The 27,749-nt window shown below is 44.7% G+C and overlaps 1 protein-coding gene across 2 annotated transcripts in view; it reads left to right on the forward strand.

Annotated features, from left to right (window-relative positions):
- LOC126198708 (spastin) overlaps positions 1 to 27,749 on the forward strand; it is a 524,519-nt gene that overhangs the window by 150,732 nt on the left and 346,038 nt on the right. The window lies entirely within an intron of this gene.

Below are 27,749 nucleotides of genomic sequence, written 5' to 3' on the forward strand. Positions count from 1 at the left end.
GGGTGAAGAAGTAAACTCTCGAGTGTTTCTATCATTGAGCCTTTGCTGATTGCGGTACACTCCTTCTTCCAAAGGTGAAACTGTGAACGAGCAGTTGTGAGAGGAAAATTCTGCGCTAATTGAAGAGGAAAATAAGCAGCAAATTGATGGAGAGAGTGAGAGTTGGCTGCAGTTAGGATCACGTGATTTGTAATGAGAAAAGTTTTTTAGATAGTTTCTCACGTGAAATGAGAACAGAATTTTGTTGCACTGGTAATTGCACTTTCGCGAGAAACTGAGATGTTAATCGGCTGAGATCTTAACGATCCATGGAGACCTTACAGTTGGGCATGATAGTTAAAAAAAATCTGTTCCAGATGAGGACTCGTCGTCTTAAACACTAGAATTAGACAGTCTTATCTTTCTTCCATGTTTGATTCAAACCATCTTTCTCTGTCACTGGTGTTTCCATGTAGGTTTTTTCGAACAGCGCTATCAATGATGATTGCATTCCTTAAGGCGGGGTAAGCCACGGTCCCTCCCTTTACAGTCCGTTCTCCCAGGGGCAGTACTTCCACATCCCCTTGGCAGAAATTCTGGAAATGGTTCTCGGAAATCATAAGTTGATAGATCAGTAATGATGAAAATATGAGTTAGATCTAGAGACGTGCTCAGGCAGATCAAGAATCAACGCGACTGCTCGCGATAAACGGAAACTTCAGGTCTGAATACAGGTCTGGCACAGATTTTGTGTTAGGGCTACATTCTAGGTTCAGTAACTCTGAACCGTGTGCACTGATACCATTTGATCTCTTTCCATTTCTATTGACTATATTCCATTCAATCATTAATTTCATTTTATCGCATTTGTGCATTTGATTAATGATACCAAAATTGCTGATGCTGATAATTTGTCTCGTCTTCGCTCTCGTACGTCTTTAGATCCTCTAACGACACCGAGATTGTACAGATCACGAAGTGAAAGAAAACCCGTTTGGTATATGTTTCCTTCGAATGCGATTTCTTAAGTACTCTGTAAACAAGAGACTAGTGAAGTGTTATGAGTGGGTGAAGCCGTATCCAGAGTTAACGTCAGCCACGACGAAAGCCGGCCGGAGTGGCCGAGCGGTTCTAGGCGCTTCAGTCTGGAACCGCGCGACCGCTACGGCCGCAAGTTCGAATCCTGCGTCGGGCATGGATGTGTGTGATGTCCTTAGGTTAGTTAGGTTTAAGTAGTTCTAAGTTCTAGGGGACTGATGACCTCAGAAGTTAAGTCCCATGCACAGAGCCATTTGAACCATTTTTTGAACCACGACGGAAGGAACTACCCAATGTTCTCCTGCCGCCGCCATAACTACAGAATTTCTTAGCCTATTGTAACAATTGTAACAATTTTCGATTTAGATGCAGTTTGTGTTCTCGTCTAGGACATTGATGGCTGTTTGCTGGCGTTAGACCAAGTGTTCCGAAGGCCTAAACATCGTACATAATACCGTCTTTGTTCATAAATACTTGCAAAGCACCTCTTGTCTTTTCGTATACGATTTATGAAAAATGAGTTATTAGACTCTACATTTGATGCGCCGTGCACCTGCGTTGCATAAATAGTCGTTTCTTTTCTGTTTCAGGTAATATACATGCAGACACCAAGTTGCTTAGTTTGTGACGGGAAGTTTTTTTCAAAAAAAAAAAAAAAAAAAAAAAAAAAAAAAAAACAGAACCGTAAGTACTTAACATTTATGAAATTACAGACTTCATGTTTAACAAACTATGCAAATCCCTATGCACTGCAAAAAGTAGGTTTTTTGTCTCAATAGCCTACCTTCTTCTCATTATCATCGTTGTAATCATTTTAATTTGTCACCGTATGGAAGACGCCCTCATGATTACATGCTGATTTCTACGGCGGCGACCAGTTCGTTAATACAGGTTTCTGATCCACTACGGTATTCATAACGCTCTCTCTCTCTTATCAAAATCTTAAAAGATTTCATTACTGGGAAGAATGATTCGCTGGTATTAAACTCTGAAGAAAGTAGTCGCTGCAAGATAATAATTGAATGCACTGCTTCCAAGTAGTAGAGATAAAGTTGGATGTATAAAATAAAAAAAATAAAAATACTGTTTGGCTTCACAGGGCAAAGAAAGGTCTTCTTCGCACCTCTCGGTTTTTTTTACGACTTTCGTTTTTCCACTCCAGTAAATTGAAATCGATGTCTCGCTTAAGGAAAATGTTCTCATTTGTGGAATCGTAATTCAATTTCGCAGGTCAAACAATTTTGCAAAAGGTGAGACAATTAAGGTGCAAGTCTTGCGCAACTTCTTTCCCTTCTGCTTCGGTCTCCACGTTGTCGTCCACGTTCACGCAACGCGGCTCTACAGCAGACCGTCGTATCATTTCATTTTCGTTCCAACTCGATAATGAATACAGCAGGATTCTTTCGTCGAAGAAAACAACTTTCAGTCGGACCAATTAAGTTCCGGTGCCCTTCTCACTGCAGTCGTTTTAGGTAATCATGCTTCTCAGATAAGTCTTGCGCTTCTTATTCTATTGTGTCAGGGTCGTTAAATAAATCAGTATTCTCTTTCCAAGCATTGTTCTCACTTTCTTTTTGATTTATCTTTTTAACCCAGCGTCTGTGCTATATGATAGTCCGTGTCATTAGGCTAGAAAGAGAATGTTGTCTGCTCCTCTTGCAATTTTGTGAACTCCCCATTCATTGAAGTCACTTATTTTCTGTGGAGGTGTAGATCCTCATGGTTTTGAACATCTTAATCAGTTTTACGATCTTGATGACTTTCTCAAGGTCTACAGATCACACGAAAATATCCTCATCTTTCACTATTTTTGAAACTATTACTAGTACCTTTACTCTTTTTGAATTTCTCACATTTGCCCACCAAGCGAGATGGTTTTGTGGTTTCGATAATGAATGAATTCCGAAGTAGAGACGTTCAGATCCCCGCCCATCTATACAGCTATGAGTTTTATACAAGAACTGTATTCGCTGTTTGGTGACAGTCCAGCTGCACAATTTATTGTTGACAATGATAATTTGCAATGGACCGGGACTCGAACCTGAATTTCCTGGTTTATGCGAGCGGTCGCCTTAACCGCTCCGCTATCTTGTAGTCGCAGTTATTCCTATTCCATCAGACATGCATTCATGTATGTATGCGTGGTATTTCACTCCTAAAGACAAGGGTGGAAGTTTAATTATACATCTCACCCTGTACAAGAATCACAGTATGTATCCGAGTGTAGGATGTAGACTTAACTGTGACTTGTGGAAATTGGGGTCTGTCTGGCGAACGTGTTGGGATAGCTGAAGCTGCATGCATGCACACAGAAATGCTCTGGATCAATGGGCATTTGTTCGATCCTTCTTCCAGAGTTGGATAGCAGTGGTGACTGTGGATAAATTCCAATGCTGCGTATGGGGTGGGTGTTAATAACACACAATCTATAATTGTCTGGTGTGCGAAAGAATTCATGAACGCATCGTGGTAAAAGCTGTATGTATTCTTGACCAGTGGCCCACCCCACCCCTGATTCACATGCGTTGCACTAAGTATCTACGGGTTGACACCTTTTCTGACATAGCTGTAATTTTGTTTTGGGCCATTGCGTAGAGTTAGATTAAAATTCAGAGAACAATGTCAAGTAACCAGCCACTTCAATAAAACTCAAACGGTATCACACCCAGTAAACGTTAAACCCTTACCAAGAATGTGTTTTTATCAACCTAATGTGTGGTAAGTTTTGCATCATGAGTTGTTCAGGAAGTCTTGCAACGTCTTCCGAGTAGCAGCAGCTTGCGCCAGCCTGGCGCTACAGTTGGGAAGCGTGTGTATGGATGATTCCGAGGAGTTCTGCCATTCACCACTAGATCGCAATTACATCGTTTTCACAGCGATGGGAGACATTAGTTCATCATAGTTCAGCCATTCTGCTCAAAATATTTGTAAATTATAAACACAACCCTTCGTCGTGAAACAGTGTGTGTTAGTATAAGGGGTGTTCAAAAAGAAACGAGCCGGAGTCTGGAATGCGCAAACCGGTGACATGAGGGCAATATGGTGGTGTGTGGTTCCGACCAGAGCATGGAAGTTCACAACCTGTCGCTAGAGGGCTCGTGTGCACGTCACGTGACTGTATAGAGCTAGCAGCAGCAGCATGCATCAGTCGTCCAACGCTGCCTGTCGCATTGCAAACAGTGACATGGAGGCGTCAACAGATGAGCGAAGAGGTGGTGTACGTTTTATGACAGCGGAAGGAGTAGGAGGAACGGACATTCATCGACGAATGTCACAAGTGTACGGCGAACACTGCATGTTCCTTGCAAGGGTCAAGGCGTGCCAAAAGCGCTTCACGGAAGGACGGGTGTGCCCGCATCTCGTGGTCGTGCGGTAGCGTTCTCGCTTCCCACGCCCGGGTTCCCGGGTTCGATTCCCGGCGGGGTCAGGGATTTTCTCTGCCTCGTGATGGCTGGGTGTTGTGTGCTGTCCTTAGGTTAGTTAGGTTTAAGTAGTTCTAAGTTCTAGGGGACTGATGACCATAGATGTTAAGTCCCATAGTGCTCAGAGCCATTTGAACCATTTTGAAGGACGGGTGTCGTTAACCGATGATGCACGGTCTTGAGCACCACACTTCATTACAGATGACATCGTCCAGCTGATGGATGCACTCATTACCCAGGACCGCCGAGTGTCACTGAAAGCCATAGCCGCTGTGGTGGCATTGAGCGTCGGAAGTGTTCACACCATCAGGAAGGAACGACTGCATACGCACAAAGTGTGTGCCCAATGGGTGCCCCACAGTCTTCAGTCACACCAGGATGTATGTTGAATGGACCACTGTCTTGCTCATCTGCAGCGCTATGCTCGGGGAGAGAATGCGTTTCTGGCTCGAGTGGTAGCTGGAGAGTCATAGTCGTGGTTTCATCACTTCGAACCAGAATCAAAACGGTGAAGTCTCCAGTGGAAGCATCCAGGATCACCACCTCCAAAAAAAAAGCCAAGGCCATCCACACGAGTGCAGGAAAGATTATGCTGACGTTCTTCTATGACCAAGATGGCCCCCTTCTGATTCACTTCCTGCAGCACGGGACAAAAGTGAATCCCCAGCGTTACTCTCAAACCTTGACCACCCTTCGCCAAGCGATCAAATCAAAACGACCAGGCAATCTTACTCGTGGGGTCACTATGCTCCACAACAATGCAAAGCCTCATACGATCAACACAGTCGCGGCACTCCTGCAGAAATTCAAATGGAAGGTTCTCGGCCACCCTCCATACAGTACGGACCTATCTCCCTGTGATAACGCCATTTTTGGTCCCCATAAAAAGGCTCTGAGGGGCAACGATTCACCGCGGACGACGACGTCCAGCTGTACGTGCGGAACTGGTTAACATCGGCAGTCCCGGGAATTTTATAAGACAGCCATTCACCGCCTTGTTACTGTGGGACAAGTGCCTCAAGCCAGGGTCATTACTTGTAACATACAGGTACTAGTTTTTTTAATTATGCCTTCGGCTCGTTTCTTTTTAAATGCCCCTTATAGAACCAATATACAGGCTGAGCAATTCCAGAAAATAATACAGGGTGAGCACAAACTGACAAATCGCAGCTGGCAAGTTATAGCTATAATGCTAGAAACGCACAAATTTGATGAGTGTGGGAGAAAACAGAAGGTTCTGCAACGCACGAAGGTCTTACTTCCACAGTCCAACGTGGTTTGCTGCGGCGACAGTGGCATGGGGTTGGAAACCGTCTCAGTCATCATGGAGGTGACCTCCCAACACATACACTCCCTAACACACCCCGTCTACCAGTAGGCTCCGTGCACCGTACCACACGGGAGACCGATGGCCTTTTCCTCAGTGGCACTTCCCATATGTACTGAAAATTTTAAGAATTTCCCTTTACGGAAAAAAAAAATTGTGAAGTAGCCGTAGGCGCCTGCAGACAGGCAACTGGCGCTCGAGGGGTGTCATGTAGTTGCATACCTGCAGGCGCATATGGCTATTTCGCAGGTTTTATCTGTACAGGTTCATTTTTAAAATTCTCAGTAAACGTAGATGGGTGACATTGAGGGTATTGTCGAATTTGAGGTCTTAGAGGAACCTGTTGGTGTTGTGTTCACGCACGTGTCAATAACACACCCCTTTGTGATGATATGGATGGGAGGCTGCAAAAACATAAGCATCCATTGCTGCCTCAGATCACCTTCGAATTTCGTCGAATGATTTTGAACGATGCCTAGTTGTTCCAGCCTTTACACAAGAGCAAAAACTGCGGTCGCACTGCACTCAAGGGTTGCAATCACGTTCAGTAGGGATGCAGTCTCACAATGTCCTTTGAGAGGGACTGAAACGTTCGGGGAGCGTCAGTAGCGTCAAAGTTTGCCGAGAACGTCGTCTTGTTGCTCGTCGCACTCATATCTGTCGTTTTCGACCGCGAAGTGTGCGTGAATCAACGCTCCAGGGAAAGGAGTAGTTCTGTTGACGCCCTGTGTGCCACCCTCTGAGGCCTTTTCACGCCGATTCTGAGCGGCGGTGTGCTTAAAAGCTTTTCCTTGGCCACCCATAAGAAAACGCTGACTAAATCATAGAGTCGTTAAAAGAAGGGGTAAAAATATGGTTAAGATGGGATTTGACAACCTTCTCATCGTGTGACGCGTTCACTGTGACGTTGGGCAGAATTGTTGTGCAATTTGATGACTGTGTGACACCATTAAACCACTTCCGATGAACTACGGAGGTCTTGCCTTTTTTCGCGAGCATTGACACCTTACTACAGGGTGGCGTACAAAATGTGTTACCAATTGTTCCTTTCACAATTTACGACACACATTAGATATCCCGCTGGGACCTCTACAGTACCAGCAGAGCTTGGAAAAAAACGTGAGTTACGAAATGACGTGTAATTCACGATACTGCCGCTAGGAGACTAGTAAGCAGCAATGCCTGACAATGGAAGACTGACGACACAGCAACGATCGGCAATTGTTACTTTTTCATGAAACGAAAAGCCTTATTGTGACTCAGAGGTGTTTTCGAAAACAGTTTAACACACGATGGGTCCCTTGCAAGAAGACCATTCACAGGTTGTGCGATAAATTTGTACAGGAAGGAACAGTATTGGAAGCGAAGCGACCTCGACTTAAGCCTGTTTGTTCGCCGGAGAATATTGGAGCGGTACGAGTTGCTGTACAGAGAAGTCCCGGGAAATCGTGTAGAAAGGCAGCAGTGCAACTGGGAATATCCAGACGCTCCGTTCAACGCATTCTTAAATGTGACCTCCAGAAAGGAGGGTGTAAGATGAACATCAACAAAACCAAAACGAGGATAGTGGAATGTAGTCGAATTAAGTCGGGTGATGTGGAGGGTATTAGATTAGGAAATAAGACACTTAAAGTAGTAAAGGAGTTTTGCTATTTGGGGAGCAAAATAACTGATGATGGTCGAAGTATAGAGGATATAAAATGTAGACTGGCAATGGCAAGGAAAGAGTTTCTGAAGAAGAAAAATTTGTTAACATCGAGTATAGATTTAAATGTCAGGAAGTCGTTTCTGAAAGTATTTGTGTGGAGTGTAGCCATGTATGGAAGTGAAACGTGGACGATAAATAGCTTAGACAAAGAGAGAATAGAAGCTTTCGAAATGTGGTGCTACAGAAGAATGATGATTAGATGGGTAGATCACATAACTAATGAGTAGGTATTGAGTAGAATTGGGGAGAAGAGGAGCTTGTGGCACAACTTGACTAGAAGAAGGGATCGGTTGGAAGGACATGTTCTGAGACATCGAGGGATCACCAATTTAGCATTTGAGGGCAGCGTGGAGGGTAAAAATCGTAGAGGGAGACCAAGAGATGAATACACTAAGCAGATTCAGAAGGATGTAGGCTGCAGTAGGTACTGGGAGATGAAGAAGCTTGCACAGGATAGGGTAGCATGGAGAGCTGCATCAAACCAGTCTCAGGACTGAAGACCACAGCAACAACAATATGTACCCATACAAGATGACCTGTGCAAAGAAGCTCACTGAAGGACACAAGCAGCAGAGACTACTGTTTGCACAGTGGGCGGAGGATAGGGAAGAATCTCTCAAGAACGTTTGGTTTTCAGACGAGGCGCATTTTCATTTAGACGGTGTGGTTAACAAACAAAATGTATGCTTTTGGGCCACTGAAAACCCACAAGTGCTTCATGGACGACAACATTATGCTCCGAGGATTACAGCGTGGGCAGAAATTTCCAGTCACGGACTTATTGGACCCTTTTTCTTTGAAGAAACTGTGAACAGCCAGCGTTATTTGAGCATGCTTCGCAATAGCTTCATTCCACCGCTTCTTGCTACTGCCTTGCACTTCAACACGCAGTGGTTCATGCAGGATGGAGCAAGGCCACATACTGCAAACACTGTGTTGGAGTGTTTACACGAACATTTCGACATGCGGATCACCATTACAGAGGAAGGGTGTAGGCATCTAGGAGACAAATTCCAAATTTCTGCGTCGCAGTGGAAGACATTTAAGTGATTTCGAAAAACTGATACTTTAATTCTGTTCCACAGCGGGATTAGGTAGCTTGCAGGTTTTTGAGTTTAACCGTGTCTCTGGTGTAAAAGCATGGCTGGCTAGCCTGATTTAGACCAATTTGATATTGTAGCCGAGCAGAGAATTAATCTAGGTCAGGCAATAAACGTTTACGATTAAATGTTTCGATCAGTGCGTCGCGTAATTTGTCACGCGCACTGCACAACGCCAACAGTGCGAGGAATCTGCCATCGCGCCATGCGATGTCACGGAAGCTCTCAGGCGCACACTGAAGGAACGATTCAGCGTGTTGCAGAAGGAATTGTGATTGCAGTGTTAGGGTTTATAAATATAGGGGGAATAATGAGAATGTGCCGCGTAGGATGGGACATTCTACTTACTTTAATAATTCAGGCCAACGAAGCGAAACTTTCGGCAAATTATAGTACGCAGAGCGACACGTTATTTTATCAACCGAAACATTAAAACGGGTATGGTTTCTTTTAATGGAGCAATGTACCTTTGCAATGATATTCGAGAGCTCTTGAAAAGGCGAGTGCAGAGTTGTAACGCTTGTTAACATTGGCGTTGCAGGCTTTGCACAAAAAGTAGCAAAGTGTAGTTTGTGAAAAAGCGATTCGAATTATAAATGTCGTGTTCCTAATTAGATTTTTATTGTTTCAAATGAAGGCTGGTCATAAGTAAACAACTTTATGATTACACCTGATAGAAAATAAAGTAGAATATGATCAAATCTGAGTGTAAAAATGTTGACGTTATCGTTATAGCTCTTCTTCGAAAATCTCCAGTCCTCTCCATCAGTAAACTACGTAAGAGAGGAGCGCCCCCCCCCCCCCCCCCCGGCACTTCTTTTGCAAGTAGCAGAGTTGGGAGAGGGGGATTAGTGGATCCTCCACGATTTTTTTCTAAGCGCAAAACACACACACACACAGCCTAGAGTGAAATGGGAGCGCCATCTGACGGAGTATTGTGTTGAAACACGCACTCGCGGTCACATTCCTATTATACTCCTACTAGGTGACAAATCCGGCATTGCCCGGATATTTATTCTGCCAGTTTTCCGTTAGAAAAGGGAACAAAACATGAACTGTATATGTAGTGAATATCGAAAAAAGACATTCGAAATTATGCAACAGTCGTACAAACAAATACGCCTAATATAGGGACGTATAACTCCAGTAACCAAACTATGAAAAGAAATATGCAAAATACAAATTCTCTATAAGTTTACTCAACTCGGATATATATTATAAACAGTATTTCTACTTAATTGCCAAGGCAATTGGGAGCAGCTGCTTCACGTGCCTACAACGCGATATTGTTAACGTATCTCTGAGAACGCCTCTTTATAGGTCATAGAAGGCTACCGTTTTCGCCTACAGCCAAGGGCTTCGCAGTTCAAAGGTGTCAAAAGCGCTGCCAAATGTCAGGGAATCCCTTAAGGTGACTCTACTGGAGACGTGACTTAGTAGTAAAGAATAAATCTATTAGAACTTCACGCGCGATGACGGCACTTTTCCACGCTTCTGTGTGTTTGTGACGTCATATCTTCTGAACTTGGGAACACTGGGGCACAGTCAGTAATGGTTAATATGAAATTTAGGACTGCCAGGATTCCGTATAGTTCTGTACATGTAGGCTACATACTCTGAGCATTTAGAAGGGTGTGGGAACTAGACGGCTTATGATGCTGGAGTATTGAAATTGTGACTATTACGTTTTACCATCTTCATCTGCAAATTTTGCCACGTCTTCAGTAAGGATTTGTATTACTATCTGCAGTCTGTCGTTTTTTTTTAAAAATTTTTTATTGTTGCTCACTGTGCCCCATGCCAGTGCTCAGGTTGCCCCATGATCGGAGTAGAGTGGGCATTTTAACATCACTTTGCTGTCAGTTATTCTGTTCGTAACGTTTTTATCAGGCCAAAACATATTAATTAATATAGAAACGGTATAGGCTTCCTACATTACAAAAAAGAATCTACAAATGTTATCTAATTTCATCACAAAATATTCTAAAACAAGAAATGTACCCACTGTGCTCTAGTGCCCCCTCCCCTAAGTGTCGTCCAATGATGTAATTTTGTCGGTACATTCAGCGGCATACAGGGATAATGCCTGCGAAATACGTTGCGTATAGAGTTAGTAGCAAAGAAGTAATAAATTTAAACGTCATGCGTGAATCGGCAGTTTTTCACGTACCTCAGTGTTTGTGACGTCGTCTCTCCTGAACTCGTGGCCTACGATAAGTACAGGCGTGATCGCAGGGCTGTGTGATGTCGGCAATGTAGTGTTCGTGGGCAGAGATAAATACTTACTAAGGCCACAGACATATATCTGTCGTGTCAAAGCCCTTTGATCAATTCTTTGTCAGCGTACTAGGGAACCGTTTAGGAAAGATCTTTGATAAGAGTGGAGCCATTGTTTATGTCGCTTCGCTTACTGCAGTGCATTTAAACCATAAAATGAAGAAGTAGAGGGTGGGACAAGGAAAACTGGACTGTAGAACAGTTCCAGCGCACAAAGAAACACGGCAGAGGGAAGGAAATACAGTACTAACGTGACTATAGCAGATGTTGGAAGTTACTACCATTCATCTCTTGGCACGTTTGGGCCCTGGTCAGCAGTTTGCTGAAGACTGATCGAAACTGGACTGCTGGAATTGCTGCAGTCTCATCCGAAATATTCTGCTCCAAACTGAGTTGCGATACACGTTACAATCGAGGGTCGAACACACATGGGATGTGACTGAACATGGCATTAGAGCCCATCGCCCCTGTCCTCGGAATTTACGGTAATTACGTGACTCGTGTGAGCAGATGTGGGGCCAGTTCCCTCCGGCGATCTACCAAGGCCTGGTTGCTTCCATGTCAGAATGCGTTGCCAGTGTTATCCGTGCAGAAGTTGGACATACCAGGTGTTAGGTAGGTGGTCATAATGTTCTGGCTGATAAGTGTACGAGCCAGCTGTATACTACGTGCGCTTGGTCGGTACCGACTCGCGTCACTGCTGTACTAGAGAGACAGAGGACGAGGGTGGGGGGGGGGGGGGGCATTCACTGAGAACGACTGCTCCGTTGCAAGCCTGCAGGCATTTCAGTTGCGTGAGGTGTGTGCCCTTTCCTCCCTTCCTGGCGTGGTGAGAACACGAGAACCTGCACAGCCCATGGGTGGAGCGGTGCTCGGATAAAAGGCTTCTGCTTCACACGCGATCGCCCTGGCAGCGGAGGGTGCGCTCCCCACGTAGCGGTTCGCACCGGCTGCTGGAGACACCCGTCCACATGATAGCTGCCCGTTGCATAACACAGAAATTTCGTCAAGTTTCAAAGTTCAGCCGTTGTAACTGATTATACCGTACGACCCGCAGCGTTGTAAACGATTATCATATTACTTTCCATCTTCCAAAATAGACACATCTTAGACACGTTGATACATAGTTTATAAAGAGGTATCCATGTCCCCCTTTTTTTTTCAGAGAATGCTGCCAGTTAAAATTGTTCCTTAACTTAAATAATTTAATATTACAAGATGTCTCGACTCTGGGATTTCTGATGTGGTGTTTTATACATACACTACTGGCCATTAAAATTGCTACACCACGAAGATGACGTGCTACAGACGCGAAATTTAACCGACAGAAGAAGATACTGTTATATGCAAATGATTAGCTTTTAAAAGCATTCACACAAGGTTGTCGCCGGTGGCGACACCTACAACGTGCTCACATGAGGAAAGTTTCCAACCGATTTCTCATACACAAACAGCAGTCGACCGGCGTTGCCTGGTGAAACGTTGTTGTGATGCCTCGTGTAAGGAGGAGAAATGCGTACCATCACGTTTCCGGCTTTCGTAAAGGTCGGATTGTAGCATATCGCGATTGCGGTTTATCGTATCGCGACATAGCTGCTCGCATTGGTCGAGATCCAATGACTGTTAGCAGAATATGGAATCGGTGGGTTCAGGAGTGTAATACGGAACGCCGTCCTGGATCCCAACGACATCGTATCACTGCCAGTCGAGATGACAGGCATCTTATCCGCATGGCTTTAACGGATCGTGCAGCCACGTCTCGATCCCTGAGTCAACAGATGGGGACGTTTGCAAGACGACAACCATCTGCACGAACAGTTCGTCGATGTTTGCAGCAGCATGGACTACCAGCTCGGAGACCGTGGCTGCGGTTACCCTTGACGCTGCATCACAGACAGGAGCGCCTGCGATGGTGTACTCAACGACGAACCTGGGTGCACGAATGGCAAAACGTCATTTTTTCGGATGAATCCAGGTTCTGTTTACAGCATCATGATGGTCGCATCCGTGTTTGGCGACATCGCGATGAACGCACATTGGAAGCGTGTATTCGTCATCGACATTCTGGCGTATCACCCGGTGTGATGGTATGGGGTGCCATTCGTTACACGTCTCAGTCACCTCTTGTTCGCATTGACGTCACTTTGAACAGTGGACGTTACATTTCATATGTGTTATGACCCGTGGCTCTACCCTTCATTCGATCCCTGCGAAACCCTACATTTCAGCAGGATAATGCACGACCGCATTTTGCAGGTCCTGTACGGGCCTTTCTGGATGCAGAAAATGTTCGACTGCTGCCCTGGCCAGCACATTCTCCAGATCTCTCACCAACTGAAAACGTCTGGTCAATGGTGGCCGAGCAACTGGCTCGTCACAATACGCCAGTCACTGCTCTTGATGAACTGTGGTTTTGTGTTGAAGCTGAGTGGGCAGCCGTACCTGTACACGCCACCCAAACTCTGTTTGACTCAATGCCTAGGCGTATCAAGGCCGTTATTACGGGCAGAGGTGGTTGTTCTGGGTACTGATTTCTCAGGATCTATGCACCGAAACTGCGTGAAAATGTAATCACATCTTAGTTCTAGTATAATATATTTGTCCAATGAATACCCGTTTATCATATGCATTTTTTCTTGATGTAGCAATTTTAATGGCCAGTAGTGTATATTCAGGGTAAACCAGAACTCAGATGACAAACTATGAGAGGTTTTCCAGACTTACCTTCTTAGAACTTTGTTATAAGGGACCCACTGTCTATGGCTCTCGTTACATACTTATTGCATTTCGTACGGTTTCTTGCCCCAGTTACCTTTGCATCTTGTAGTCTTGCTTGGGATTGGACTACAGGATTCAGGAAAAAAGGAAGTAGTCGGCTGACCTATGTGAGTAGGAGAGGCCACAAACAAGTAACAGAGGGGCAGAAAGGAGGTTATGTTTTGAGTGTATTAGCCTGCAAACACACACAAAATTCAAGACAGCCTTTGCAAATCAGGGAAGCACCTGTACACAATACTGGGCTGTCCATAGTAATCGCCTTTCCTCCACGGGATTATGAATTTATTAAGGAAGAATATAAAGGACAAATAGAAGTTTCGTCGTTAAGCCACTGTGGGTTCTTCTTCGTAAAAAGTGTGAGGAAACAGCCCTGAGAGAGAGGTGAAACATTGTTGTTCATGAAGGTGAATCAGATTAGAATGCAAAGGGCAACGTGTTCAGCAGTTCTCAACGAAATAGTGTGTGGTATGCAGCCGGCATGCAGAACTATCCGAAACCAAACAGCATTGAAGAGAGCCTGCGTCGTAGTATGCTGGAGAGTGTCTCTGCGTTAGTTTCATTGAATGGATGGTATGGCTTCACACTCACACTCACACACACACACACACACACACACACACACACATATATATATATATATATATATATATATACTCCTGGAAATGGAAAAAAGAACACATTGACATCGGTGTGCCAGACCCACCATACTTGCTCCGGACACTGCGAGAGGGCTGTACAAGCAATGATCACACGCACGGCACAGCGGACACACCAGGAACCGCGGTGTTGGCCGTCGAATGGCGCTAGCTGCGCAGCATTTGTGCACCGCCGCCGTCAGTGTCAGCCAGTTTGCCGTGGCATACGGAGCTCCATCGCAGTCTTTAACACTGGTAGCATGCCGCGACAGCGTGGACGTGAACCGTATGTGCAGTTGACGGACTTTGAGCGAGGGCGTATAGTGGGCATGCGGGAGGCCGGGTGGACGTACCGCCGAATTGCTCAACACGTGGGGCGTGAGGTCTCCACAGTACATCGATGTTGTCGCCAGTGGTCGGCGGAAGGTGCACGTGCCCGTCGACCTGGGACCGGACCGCAGCGACGCACGGATGCACGCCAAGACCGTAGGATCCTACGCAGTGCCGTAGGGGACCGCACCGCCACTTCCCAGCAAATTAGGGACACTGTTGCTCCTGGGGTATCGGCGAGGACCATTCGCAACCGTCTCCATGAAGCTGGGCTACGGTCCCGCACACCGTTAGGCCGTCTTCCGCTCACGCCCCAACATCGTGCAGCCCGCCTCCAGTGGTGTCGCGACAGGCGTGAATGGAGGGACGAATGGAGACGTGTCGTCTTCAGCGATGAGAGTCGCTTCTGCCTTGGTGCCAATGATGGTCGTATGCGTGTTTGGCGCCGTGCAGATGAGCGCCACAATCAGGACTGCATACGACCGAGGCACACAGGGCCAACACCCGGCATGTTTGGGACTGGATGAAGCGTCGTCTCACGCGGTCTGCACGTCCAGCACGAACGCTGGTCCAACTGAGGCGCCAGGTGGAAATGGCATGGCAAGCCGTTCCACAGTACTACATCCAGCATCTCTACGATCGTCTCCATGGGAGAATAGCAGCCTGCATTGCTGCGAAAGGTGGATATACACTGTACTAGTGCCGACATTGTGCATGCTCTGTTGCCTGTGTCTATGTGCCTGTGGTTCTGTCAGTATGATCATGTGATGTATCTGACCCCAGGAATGTGTCAATAAAGTTTCCCCTTCCTGGGACAATGAATTCACGGTGTTCTTATTTCAATTTCCAGGAGTGTATATCAGTTCTGTCTTGGGTCGTTTCTATAAACTATATGCATGCGAGGTACAAATATTATATTGACTGTACCATCCGATGGTTCTGTATTTCAGCAACTTATCGGTGCGTCAAGAATTCCGAACAGAATTGATTGTAAGAGGGAGATTAGCTTGTTTGGCTTTCCAGTTCATGAAAACTCCACGCAGTCGATTCGTGATTGTGGTCATTGGATGCTTAACTCCCCTCTATGATTCTGTGATTGGATTTTGCATCAGTTGAATAATTCTTTACTCCTTCGTTGTAAAGGACGGATTAGTTTCCTGCCTTGGCATGCGTTGTGGCGTTTCTGCGGGGAGAAAAGTATAACCCATTTGGTAAAGCATTTACTTAGTCTGCTCGTCTGCTGCGAACAAATTTGAATAACTCACATAAGATTATGGAATAATCGGACGTTAATTGTAAGGGTACAGATATCGATATCGATACGAGATAATCCAGTTTCACCTTACCCGTCTGTGCTGAATCCAAAATCACAGGTGATGCGGAGACGCCCCGTCGCTAGCGAGTGGGGGTTCGTTTTTGGCGCATAGCTAAAAACTTGCATGATTGGTCCATGGAGTGAGCTAGAACGACTCGGGTCTCGGTGCCTGGTGGCGCGAATAGGGGCACGAAGTATTTATTTCACGATGAATTTTGTGCAACGTAATATTAGCTTTGTGTTATTTCGAGAAAAATTTTATTGACCCACAACGTTCTCTTCATAAGAGTTCAAATGGTTCAAATGGCTCTGAGCACTATGGGACTCAACTGCTGTGGTCATCAGTCCCCTAGAACTTAGAACTACTTAAACCTAACTAACCTAAGGACATCACACACATCCATGCCCAAGGCAGGATTCGAACCTGCGACCGTAGTCTGCATAAGAGTGTCAAGCCCTGCTATAGCGGGGAGAAGAAGGGAACCAGCGGAAAATGAGAATATGCTTCTGCTTATTAAAACACTCTGAGTACCAGCTGGCCCATCCTACCTTCCCCAGCCCTTTTAAAAAATTTTCTAAAACTTTTGGTGTGCGGGAGCACCCTTAAAAATGATTCTAAAAATTTTGGCTTGCGAACATATTTGCGCTTTTTTATACTGAGAGAGGAGGAGACAGTGGGAAAGGGACGGGAAAATGATAAGTACTGGACGATAGTAGAGTGTGGTTGTTGTATAGAAACATCGAAGGAGACAGTGTGAGAGAAAGAGAGTGGTCACAGTGGCAGTGAATCATAATTGACAGTGACAGAACAGTGCTAGGAAGAGAATGAAGAAGACAATGGCAGTGGGAGAGGAGTAAAGATAAGGAGAAGTGGAAGTGAATGAGAGCCAGTCTGTGGTAATGACAACGAGGAAGAAAGGTATAGTGACAGTGAGAAGACTGCAGCTGGGGCGGGGGGGGGGGGGAGGAGAGAGAGAGAGAGAGAGAGAGAGAGAGAGAGAGAGAGAGAGAGAGTAGTACAGAACGAAAGAGAACTTGAGTGTGAGACAGGAGGCAGTGACACGTAGAGAGACATAGAGAGATGATGACAGTGAGTTAGGTTGAATGGGTGAGAATGGACAAGTGGAAATGGATGGGCATTAGCGGCTGATAACTATTGGCTAGTGGGCGTGAGCGAGTTACAGTTACGGGAGCTTGCATGTTAAAATTAGTGCGAATACATTCGCATGTCAAAATTTTTGGAAATTCTTTTAAAGGTGCTGCGGAAGGTAGAATGAGGCAGCTGGTACCTCAATTTTCAATGTCATCCAAACAGGAGCATATTTGCCTTTTTGTGCTCCGGTAAGATCATTTTTCCACTGGTTATCACATGCTTGTAAGTTAGTGGCATCAATGAATTACGTACCAGCGATTTTTCTTACTGGTTACTGTAAACAGCATTAAATTATGCTGGAAATTTTGATTCTGTGTTTAGTAGTAGTTTTAAACTGCTACATGTACAGTTCACAGCAAATAATTCTCTCACTTTCATTTTTGTGGATCACTACCAGCTTTTAGGATTCACTAATTGCTTAAACAATTGTCTGCACAAGACAGGGTTTGTGTGTAAATCTAGTTATTGGAAGAGATCGAAGAAGTCTGTTATAGGAAGGGCTACGTTACCTGACCTCACGTGTCTGGATTTCTCTCTCTGGGGGCATGTGAAGCAGCTGGTGTATGAAACCTCGGTGGAAACGGAAGACGTCCTCGTCACTAGAATTGCCATCGCTGGTACCATTGCGGACGTGCCCAGAATCTTCGAACGGACGCGACAGTCAATGGTCGGACGATGTAGCGTTCATAGTCGCACATTCGAGCAGGTTCTGTGATTTACATTGGTGTAATGAGCACACCAAACAACATTCTATGGAAATCGTTCCTAGCATCATAAATTGCCCTCAGGGACCATGTATATCACAACGAAATATATTTGTTTTTGACCGCCCTGAAGATAGACGAAATATAGTTCTGTAAAAACCAGGTTATCGTTTATGACACACACACACACACACACACACACACACACACACACACACACACACACACACACACTCTTCGTAGGTCGTGTCCTTCGTTTCTTTAAGGAAATCCATTTTCTGGCGTAGGTCTCTCTTAAATTTTTGTGTTAACACTTTGTTTCATAATTTAGGAACTAGCTAATTTCTTTCCCTTGGGTACTATCAAGCTACATCACAGTGTTGTGTGCATAGCTTGATATATTCCACACATCCGTATGGAAAAGCAACGTGTGATGGCGTCCCTAATAAATGTTTCGCACGACCATAATAAATACGAGTACAGTTTCATTAGTCGTGAAATCCATGTATAAAAAGGAAAAAAAAAACGTAACCATTACGCAACACATCAATATATGTTAGTGTAACTAATAATGTGAAAACGCACATGGCGTGTTTGTGCGAAACTATTTGTTAGAGATCCTATCATATATTCCTTCCCCCACCCACCCCCCAAGGATTTGTGGAATATATCGCGCTGTGTACATAGCAATTTTTACAGTGTTGTAGCGTGATAACTACCAAGGGGATAAAATTAACTAATTGCTAAGTTATGAAGTAAAAAGTTTATTTCAAAGGAAAGCAACAGCCTACACAGGAAAATGTCTGCCCTCGGAAATTCACAGCGACTGTTGGAGTACAAAAGACTGTTCTTAGTTTCCATTTCTGCTGCCGGTAAGGATTCGTGCGACGACGTACGTCCGATAGTCAGCTTACTTATTTGTCCTGCGACCTACCCTCCAAAAACTTGCTGGTGTGACCTTGAACATGTTACTGTTATACCGCTAACAAGTGTGGTGCTATATATAATGTACCAAAATTTCTTAGATTACTGTTGGCTTCGCCTCTGTGCTGCTACACGAGTGCGTGAGTAATAGGTTTTTATGTGTAGCAAAAGTTCCCTCGTTCGGAATGCATCAGTGTTATCAAGAAATAACGTTTCCCAGATGTTGCCAGATGCCGTGGCAGTGCAGAATTTGTTTGGAGAAACTGCCAGCAAAGCTCCCATGAAGCTTTTATTTTTAGTAATGACTGTGAAGAGGAAAATGGATCCATGCAGTTTCGATGAGTTACGGTTTAATATCTGGAAGCTCTGCGCAGAAGGAGACGAATTTTTCCGGAAACTGTGGGACGATCGCCAGCACACGATCATGTGTGACGTGGCAGCGTGATGAGTTGGCCAGGAAAGACCATCCTTTCCTGGAAGAGGTACGAAGAGGATGGAAGAGGTGCGAACAGAAGGGAAGAGGAGACTACGCCTTGAATGCCCCGTGTCTGCTCGCCCGCCAAGCCGCAGTATCGACCTCCTCCGACGTGTGTGTGTGTGTGTGTGTGTGTCCCACTGCTGCTGCCCAGACGCTCAGCTGTTCGTTAGCGGCCGAGCAAGCTCAGACTTGCGTCTGACTCACCACACGCACGGTCAACAGCTGTTCACAAGACACAGCGCCTTGGGTCAGTGTCGGGTGATTGCCCGGTATTTCTGTATTCACTGCTGATTAAGTTATATTATTTTCGTTCTTCCACTCTTCGGTTGCGCATTATTTAACATCTCCAGACAAAATACTGGGTGTTAGTTTCAAACCTCCCACATTTCAAAGGTCCAGGGCGGAAGGAAGAAAAGAAGAAGAAGTAGAAAAAAGAACTACAGGCGAGATGTTCATGAAATTGCACCAAATGCCGCGGAAGAGCATGTCAAAGAATTTATATTCCTGCATCAGACGTGTCAACTATTGGTGCCGTTCTCTACCGTGGAGGCAACATGTATTACGCGGAAGCCGCCGCAGTTAGAGAAGCAGTAAAATACCGCAGATTCTGTAGACGAAGCTGTATGCTGATATTAACAGATTACCTGAATATACTGTCCGCCTCCGTAGGGTAGCGGTAGCGTTACCGCCTACCACGCAGGGGACCCGGGTTCGATTCCCGGCAGGGGACTGAGTGTTGTGTGTCCATCATCATTTTCATCATCATTGACTCGCAAGTCGCCGACGTGGCGACTTGTAATACGGCGGCCGAACTTCCCCGAATGGGGCCTCCCGGCCAACAATGACATACGATCATTTCCATTTACCTGAATATACTAAAGAGCCTCAAAAAACCGAAATGGAGGACAAGTATGTCGCCTACAATTATATACATTATTAAACAAGTAGATACAATAAGCAAGCAGGAATAGTAAAAATTTGTTGTAGATTCCAAGGTACATTGAGATCTTTCGTAATGAAATAGTAAACAGCGTAGTGAATCGAGCAAAGAAATAGACTTCCTTACCAAGAAATGCTGAGCCTAACCAGTGAAAAAGGGAGAAACGACTGGCAGACGCAATAGGATTCGACCAAGATATCGAAAGGAGTACAGTATGGCAGCTGCAGGCTAAAGTGGCCTTATCCCATGGGTTTGCTGATTGGAATAGGAGCAGACGATTCATAACGATTACAGCCACGCGCTTAAGATCTTGACAAATTCTCATCCTACCTGTTACGAATAGGATTGAAGAAATGTCCACGATCTGATTTATGTAGTGAAGGAGGAGAAGTGAATCATCTATTATTCTCGTGTACCAGACACAGTACTCAAAAATCGTGCATCACTGCATTGGTTAACAGCAAAGATCCCTCTTCCTACGTCAGATACAAAGAATCTTGTCACTGATCCCGGTCGTAGGGTGCCAATCTAACAACTTTAAGAGCAAAAAATATGTTTTTCAGTATTTCAGATAAATACTAACCGAATCACTAAATTTAAAATGCTGTATAATCTATTTATTACGTTAAAGGTTTGACAAAGCAAGTAAAGTATTAAAGTTGAAAACTGTATTTTAATTTAATGACGTGTATTTAATGGTGAATGTAGATGTGCTGCATATATCTTTCTGGTTATCATTAATTCATCATGCTACATATGTTAAAGATTTATTCCTCTGAGAGTGCATTTATTATATATTGTCATTTTACGTCTACATCTGCATCCATACTCCGCAAGCCACCTGACGGTGTGTGGCGGAGGGTATATGTGTTTTGACACAGCGTAACTCACGACGCGCAAATTATCCAGAATATATTCATCCAATATGTGACTTCCGAAACTTTTCCTTGCTGGCAACCCCCCCCCCCCCCCCCCCACACACACACACACATATATATCAAAATGATGAAAGGAAAAGTGTTTGTCGCCTATTACATTTTCACTAATCAGGCAGCAAACCTTAAGCATGAGTCATGATCTTTCATTTTATTACTTCTTTGCTGCCAACTCCATTCGCCACACGTTTTGCAGACACTATCCACATGTACCACTGAATGTACCTGCAGAATTGCAGAGAGACCAGTTTTGGTATCGTCTTTTTCAGTAGTCTGTGGGCGAGTAAGCCGAAACTAATGAAACCAACATAATTGAAGTTTTGTGTCTTCAATCGTAAAGGCTTTACGCAATTAAAGCCGAATGTTTAACACACTGACTCATTTGTTAAGTAATCAGACGTTGGAAGCTGTTTTGGAGATAAACAATTCTTTAAAGAAAGGGGTTGGGATTACTGGTCATTATTAGAAATCACATGCACATGTCTGAAAGTGGCGTTTATAAAATCTGCTTGGTGCAAACCTAATTTTTTTCATACTTTAATGAAAGACTATTGACAAACTCGATATTGCCGCGTGTTCATTTTGACCTTTGACCAAGACGGCCGTCTTCCTTTCGTTTATTAACACATTAAATGAATTCCTGAAATAGACTGGGTGTGAGATGATCCCGAACAGTTTCTTTACTCTGGGCACATCTGCCTCTCGTGTCTACAGCGCGATTTTTTAAACGTATCTACGGAAACGGCTCTCAATATCTCTACTGACGGCTACTGTTTTCACCTAGAGCCATTTGCGCTTCGCAGTTAAAAGCTGTCAGAAGCTCTGCAAAGTGTAAGGGATTTCCTTAAGTTGGTTCGTCTCTAAGTAGTATCTTAGTAACAAAAAATAAATGTATTCAAACGTCATATACGATGCACCATTTTCTCATGCATCTCAGTGTTTATGAAGTCATATCTCTTGAATTATATGCCGTACAATGATACATTTGTATAAATACATTCAGAAGCATATCTGGCAGCTGTCTGCGAAATATATCTTGTTTCCACATTTCCTGAACTATGCTAGGTAGGTGTTTGTTACCCCCCACAGCGATTGTTGCCTGACGATAAGGCTTGTGTGTACCATGTTTGGTTGAATTCGTTCCAGTAGGTTACGAGGAGATGGGGAACTTACATTTTTAACACGTGCACCGATGCATCGACAAACGTTTCATCTCGCTTCTTTATTATACTTCGCCACGATGTGTAAATTTGTGTGGTTGCGCCTTTTTGAAGAAACATGACTACTTATAGCAACACAAATGTTTTCTAGAAGATCAGAAGAAAAGAAAATGACGAGACCCAAACGCAGTAGGGACTGCTCGGCGGCCGACGCTGTCGTATGATATTCAACAGGCCCTTAAAAATTTAAACCTCGGCTTCTCGAACACACTCAAAAATCGCATAGTACTAAAGCAAACATTTTTTTACTTCTGCGTTTGTACTACAATTGTGCGCAAGTGTTGTTCGTTGCGCATATTTTTCCCTTTGGAGTCTCTGGCAGTTCTTGTCTCACTCTTGACCATTATCCACTAATCTGAAGGTTGTTATACGCACGATTCCGCAACGACTGCGACATTTATGGTGAGGATTGGGTGCGAAAATAGGAAGAACAAATATGAAAGCGGCAATCAAAACATTTTCTTTCTAGAAGAAATAGAATAGTTGTGTTGTGTTCATAGTTTGCTACACTACTGGCCATTAATATTGCTACACCAAGAAGAAATGCAGATGATAAATGGGTAATCATTGCACAAATATACTACAAATGACGTGTGATCACATTTTCACACAATTTGGGTGCATAGATCCTGAGAAATCAGTACCCAGAACAACCACCTCTGGCCGTAATAACGGCCTTGATACGCCTGGCCATTAAGTCAAACAGAGCTTGAATGGCGTGTACAGGTACAGCTGCCCATGCAGCAACACGATACCACAGTTCATCAAGAGTAGTGACTGGCGTATTGAGACGAGCCAGTTGTTCGGTCCCCATTGACCAGCCGTTTTCAATTGGTGAGAGATCTGGAGATTGTGCTGGCCAGGGCAGCAGTCGAACATTTTCTGTATCCAGAAAGGCCCGTACACGACCTGCAACATGCGGTCGTGCAAAGGGTAGAGCCACGGGTCGTAACACATCTGAAATGTAACGTCGACTGTTCAAAGTGCCGTCAATGCGAACAAGAGTTGACAGAGACGTGTAACCAATGGCACCCCATACCATTACGCCGGGTGATACGCCAGTATGGCGATGACGAATACACGCTTCCAATGTGCGTTCGCCGCGATGTCGCCAAACACGTATGCGACCATCATGATGCTGTAAACAGAACCTGGATTCATCCGAAAAAATGACATTTTGCCATTCTTGCAAACAGGTTCATCGTTGAGTACACCATCGCAGGCGCTCCTGTCTGTGATGTAGCGTCAAGGGTAACCGCAGACATGGTCTCCGAGCTGATAGTCCATGCTGCTGCAAACGTCGTCGAACAGTTCGTGCAGATGGTTGTTGTCTTGCAAACGTCCCCATCTGTTGACTCAGGGATCGAGACGTGGCTGCACGATCCGTTACAGCCATGCGGATAAGATGCCTGTCATCTCGACTGCTAGTGATACGAGGCCCTTGGGATCCAGCACGGCGTTCCGTATTCTCTCCTGAACCCACCGATTTCACATTCTGCTAACAGTCATTGGATCTCGACCAACGCGAGCAGCTATGTCGCGATACGATGTACCGCAATCGCGATATGCTACAATCCGACCTTTATGAAAGCCGGAAACGTGATGGAACGCATTTCTCCTCCTTACACGAGGCATCACAACAACGTTTCACCAGGCAACGCCGGTCAATTGCTGTATTGTATGAGAAATCGGTTGCAAACTTTCTTCATGTTAGCACGTTGTAGGTGTCGCCACCGGCGCCAACTTTGTTTGAATGCTCTGAAAAGCTAATCATTTGCATATCACACATCTTCTCCCTGTCGGTTAAATTTCGCGTCGGTAGCACGTTATATTCGTGGTGTAGCAATTTTAATGGCCAGTAGTGTATTAAAAGTTTGAATACAAATAACCGTACGGGCAGACAAGTTAGTAGTGTGGAATATTAGCCGGCCTACTCCTAGCAAACAGATCTGTGTCCTCTGGTGGCTAGGAACTGTGTAAGCAGCAGTACACTTGAGCCGTCTGTGTGTTACCGGTAATGGGTTTCTGTCACGGTCGCTTTCGTGAGGCGTGAAATGCCAGAGGGAGCTAATATTCCCCGCTGAAGAAATGTAGCGGTCATTTAGCCGGCGTGGGCGGAGCATTAGTCGCGCCTCTGAGCCGCGGTCCACTGCCGAATCGGATTACGTCGCTAACGAGCAGCTCCAGTGGCCAATCTCGGCCTGCCGCCGGCTGCCCGAGTTTGCGTCCCCCATTAGTCCTGCTCCCTGAGGCACTCCTACCCAATGCACCCGTCCATATACCCCTCCCGGCGTTGAGCGTATGCACGGTCTGTATTGCCACACGGTTAAAACAATCACACAATCACAGTTGCAGGTTCCCTGTCTAAATGGTTTCAGAGCAACAAAAACGTGATTTTTTGGTATATTATATAATCACTGACGGAATTAAAAAAAAATTGAACATCTGCCATGTAATCATCGGTAGGTATAATCTTCCGTTGAAGGTGTAACACGAGTGTTACAGTTAGACCATACAGGGTGGTCGATTGACAGTGACCGGGTCAAATATCTCACGAAATAAGCGGCAAACGAAAAAACTACAAAGAACGAAACTTGTCTAGCTTGAAGGGGGAAACCAGATGACGCTATGGTTGGCCCGCTAGATGACGCTGCCGTAAGTCAAACGGATATCAACTGAGTTTTTTTTTTAATAGGAACCCCCATTTTTTATTACATATTCGTGTAGTACGTAAAGAAATACGAATGAATGTTTTAGTTGGACCACTTTCTTTCGCTTTTTGATGCATGGCGTTGTAATAATCACAAACTTATGGCTCACAGTTTTAGACGAACAGTTGGTAACAGGTAGGTTTTTTAAATTAAAATACTGAACGTAGGCAGGTTTGAACATTTTATTTCTGTTGTTCCAATGTGATACTTGTACCTTTGCGAACTTATCATTTCTGAGAACGCATGCTGTCACAGCGTGATTACGTATAAATACCACATTAATGCAATAATTGCTCAATATGATGTCAGTCAACCTCAGTGCATTTGGCAATACGTGTAACGACATTCCTCTCAACAGCGAGTAGTTCGCCTTCCGTAATGTTCGCACATGCATTGACAATGCGCTGATGCGTGTTGTCAGGCGTTGTCGGTGGATCACGGTAGCAAATATCCTTCAGCTTTCCCCACAGAAAGAAATACGGGGACGTCAGATCTGGTGAACGTGCGGGCCATGTTTGGACGACCAATCCACCTGTCATGAAATATGCTATTCAATACCGCTTCAACCGCAAGCGAGCTGTGTGCCGGACATCCATCATGTTGGAAGTACATCGCCATTCTGTCATGCAGTGAAACATCTTCATGCAATTCCTGGTGCATAGAAATATGGTACGGGTGCAATCGATGTTGATGTAGCATTCTGAACACCGACGTTTTTGAGATTCCCGATTCTCCCGCAATTTGTCTGCTATTGATGTGCGGATTAACCACGACAGCAGCTAAAACACCTACTTGGGCTTCATCATTTGTTGCAGGTCGTGGTTGACGTTTCACATGTGACTGAACACATCCTGTTTCCTTTAATAACGTAACTATCCGGCGAACAGTTGAGACACTTGGATGATGTCGTCCAGGATACCGAGCAGCATACATAGCACACGCCCGTTGGGCATTTTGATCACAATAGCCATACATCAACTCGATATCGACCATTTCCGCAATTGGTAAACGGTCCATGTTACCACGGGTAATGTATCACGAAGCAAATACCGTACGCACTGGCGGAATGCTACGTGATACCACGTACTTATACATTTGGTTCTATTACAGCGCCATTTATCTCAAAGTGAAAAAAGTGGTCCAACTAAAACATTAATATTTCTTTACGTGTTGCACGAATATGTAATCAAGAATGGGGGGGTTCATATTTAAAAAGAAAGAAGAAAAACGCAGTTGACATCCGTTTGACCTACGGCAGCGCCATCTAGCGGGCCAACCATAGCGCCATCTGGTTACCCCCTTCAAGCTAGACGAGTTTCGTTCTTTGTGGTTTTTTCTTTTGATGCTTTTTTCGTGAGATATTTGGCCCGGTCACTATGAATGGACCACCCTGTATACACAGTGGTCATAAACAGTCAGAAAAACTTGTAAGGGTGTTGTAGGATAGGTTGTGCTGAGAAATAATTGTTAAGAATTAGATACATTGCGTCGTTTCCGAGTTTATTACTATTGAAGCTAGCCAATCAGGCTCTTGCACCCGCAAATTCAAGCGACCCGCCATATACAGTTAGATTCAGTTGCTCTCATAGCGTAGGTGATAGCGCACGAGACTGCTCAGCCTTTGGCTCGGGTTCGATCCTTACAACCATCCCATGTCCAATTTTTGTATCGCTCTCTTTTTTGGTTTTAAGAAACCAAAAGAGGAAGACGTCTGGCGACACAATCTCAGGCGGGCCACTTGAATTCGCGCGCGCAACGGGCTGGTTGGCTAACTTCAGCGCTAATTAACTCCGAAACGGCGCAGTGTGTCGAATTTTTTTAACAGTTATTTCTCAGCATAGCCTAACCTCTAACTCCGTTACAAGCTTTTCAGACCGTTTCTGACCACCATGTATGTGTCTCGAGGCAACGTAACTCACGGCACGCGAATTACACAAAGTATACTCACGTAGTATTTGAGAACTGAGAGCACTTAGCGACTTCCGACAAACTTTACAGGGAATTTCAAATCTTTTGGAAAAAGTTTTTCTGGCCGACACAATCCACAAAATAATGAAAGAAAAGCTGTTTAACGCCTACTAAATTAACACTGTTCATGCAGTAAACTTCAGTATCAGGAATGACGTTTTAGATTATTACTTCGTTACTAATAAGTTTGCAACACATTATCCATACAGCATCCATGTATAGCATTAGATTCCTTAAAGAACCTAGGTGGGAGGATTTATGGTACGCACTAAGCTAGGCAATCATTCGTGTCGGCATAAATGAATTGGTATAGTAATTGCCTTTACCTTCCGTCTCCCTTTTCCCCCTTCATGTTATTTGCCAAAAGTACCTTTTTGTTTTTTCGTACGTGTACATCTACATCCATACTCCACAAGCCACCATATGGTGCTTGGCGGAGAGTACCCTGTACCACTACTAGCCATTGCCTTTTCTGTTCCACTCACAAATAGAGCGAGGGGAAACGACTGTCTATATATGCCTCCGTACGAACCCTGATTTATCTTCGTGGTCCTTAACACTCGAACAGTATTCAGCAGTGTGTCGCGCTACTGTCCTATGTAGCCTCCTGTACAGATGAACCACACGTTCCTAAAAATGTTCCAATAAACCGAAATCGACCATTCGCCCTCCCTACTACAGTTCTTACATGCTCATTCCATTTCATATTGCCCTACAACGCTACGCTTTGATATTTGACGTGACTGTGCCAAGCATCACACTACTAAAGAAATTTTATCTAAGTCGTATTGTATCCTCCTACAGTTA

The sequence above is a fragment of the Schistocerca nitens genome, chromosome 1 (genome assembly GCF_023898315.1).
Source record: "Schistocerca nitens isolate TAMUIC-IGC-003100 chromosome 1, iqSchNite1.1, whole genome shotgun sequence".
Lineage (NCBI taxonomy): Eukaryota > Metazoa > Arthropoda > Insecta > Orthoptera > Acrididae > Schistocerca > Schistocerca nitens.